At 34.4% G+C, this 2,500-nt stretch overlaps 2 non-coding genes across 2 annotated transcripts; both read right to left on the bottom strand.

The window, feature by feature from the left end:
• Positions 1 to 320: 320 nt before the first annotated feature.
• TRNAE-CUC (transfer RNA glutamic acid (anticodon CUC)) lies at positions 321 to 392 on the bottom strand. Its single transcript has one exon. It is a non-coding gene; the product is annotated as a tRNA-Glu (tRNA).
• Positions 393 to 945: 553 nt separating this feature from the next.
• Positions 946 to 1,018, bottom strand: TRNAM-CAU (transfer RNA methionine (anticodon CAU)). Its single transcript has one exon. It is a non-coding gene; the product is annotated as a tRNA-Met (tRNA).
• Between the last annotated feature and the right edge of the window lie 1,482 nt (positions 1,019 to 2,500).

Raw genomic sequence — 2,500 nt, forward strand, 5'->3', positions numbered from 1 at the left:
CCCCCGTTTCCTGTTCCCCATCTCTCTCTTTTTTTTTTTTTTTTCCCTCCAAAGGCGAAAAAGTTTTGTCCATAGAATACCTCCTAACTCAGGAGAGTGGAAATATGTTGGCAGGTAAATCTCTTTAATTTCTTTGCTACTTAGAAGTGGTCCATATCAGGATTTACAGGTTTAAGTTCATGTATTTTAAAAAAATACATAAATACGGTAATCTCCACCGTGAGATACTAGTTTTAGAGATATCATATTCATATGCTATTCTGGTAGATGAGAACAGGCCACGTTTTCCACCATGAGTATTTCGTCATTTAGTAAAAACCTTCCCGTGCCGGGAATCGAACCCGGGCCTCGCGGGTGAGAGCCGCGTATCCTAGCCACTAGACCACACGGGATATATTTTGGTGAAAGCACGCACGCAGACACACGCACGCACACGTACACAAACTCGCTCATTAACTACCGTATCTAATCTATGAATCATATGTGATTCTGCTTCGTCATTTTAAATGAATTTCAAAATATTTTGTAAATCCTATCTAGCATAAGAGCTCTAACATTACATGAAATTATCGTTTAACTAACCGGCACTTTGCAACATAGAAAATTCTTTTAGTCAAAGGTGAGTACATCATCAACTATCAAAAATAACATTGAATTATTTATAAAGTAAACATACCGGGTTATATACAAAGGCAAAATCATGCACGAAACTTTTAGCCTGAATGAGGGTCAAACTCATTATGAGATTCACCAGGAACCTGTTGCCCCATCGAAGACACTTTCAGACTTCTTTTTTAAACAAACAAATAAACGCTCACACACACATATGTCCATATATATTTATCTATATATACATATATGTATATTCTTAAGTGTATCCACTTCTGTATATTCTTTCCTGTATGCATGAAATTTACATCACGGAAATTTATACACCCAAAACTGTGCCCCGAGTGAGGCTCGAACTCACGACCTTCAGATTATGAGACTGACGCGCTGCCTACTGCGCCATCGAGGCCATGTCTACAAAGCTTGCATTCAAAAAAATGAAAAAAAAAATATATATGTATATACATATATACTAGCACAAAATATATATACAGTCACATCTATGTATGAGCGCGCGCGCGCGTGTGTGTTTGTGTTTGTGTTTGTGTTTATGTGTGTGTGTATGTGTGTGTGTGTGTGTGTGTGTGTGTGTGTGTGTGTGTGTGTGTGTGTGTGTGTGTGTGTGTGTGTGTGTGTGTGTGTGTGTGTGTGTGCGTGTGCGTGTGCGTGTGCGTGTGCGTGTGCGTGTGCGTGTGCGTGTGTGTGTGTTTAATATCTATATCAGGTTTAGAATATGTAGATTTGGAAACATGCATAATCGTAACTATATCCGCAACATTATGTACATGCAAACATTGCATATATATAAACACAAAGGCACAAGTTCATTCATACAGGTATTAACACGTGCAGAAATGCATGCATACATACACATTTTGTGCTTGTAAGTATAACTGGGATATATATATATATATATATATATATATATATATATATATATATATATATATATATATATACATATATATATATAAACTAAAACATATATATATATATATATATATATATAAATATAAACTAAAACATATATATATATATATATATATATATATACATATATATATATATATATATATATATATATATATATATATATATATATATATATATATATATATATATATATATATATATATATATGAAGATATGTACATATAGATATAGGCATATATACTATACATTGTATGTTATATACATTTTCAGCAATATCAGTATATGTAGATGCATATACATACATATGTACATACACATAAACATACAAATATATGTTTATAAATGAGCATATACAGACACATATACAGTTGTATACAACATATAGACACTTACATGCAAACACGTACACACACACACACACACACACACACACACACACACACACACACACACACACACACACTATATATATATATATATATATATATATATATTATATATATATATATATATATATCATCAGCCTGAATCAATCCACTGCAGGGCGTAGGCCTCTCCCAATCTTTCCCGACTTTTTCGGTCTTGTGTTTTTTGTTTTCAGTCTTGGCCCCCCAATTTCGTTATTTCGTCACGCCATCTTGTTATTGGTTTGTCCCTTGGTTCTTTATGTTATCTATAGTCCAGTCTGTTTCTTTGTCCATCTGTCGTCTTGTCTCCGACATGTATGACCTACCCTTTGCCATTTCCTCTTTTTGATGTTCAAGTACATCTTCCACTTTTGTCTGTTCCCTGATCCACGTCGCCCTCATCCGATCTCTTTGGCTAATTCCCAGCATCAACCTTTACATCCCTCATTAGTTTCCTACTCCAACACTCATTAGTTTCCTCTCCAGTAATTTGGTTGTAGTCCATGTTTTTGATCCATAGGTCATAACTGGGAGGATGCACTGGGTAAAGA

The sequence above is a fragment of the Penaeus vannamei genome, chromosome 33, assembly GCF_042767895.1.
Source record: "Penaeus vannamei isolate JL-2024 chromosome 33, ASM4276789v1, whole genome shotgun sequence".
Lineage (NCBI taxonomy): Eukaryota > Metazoa > Arthropoda > Malacostraca > Decapoda > Penaeidae > Penaeus > Penaeus vannamei.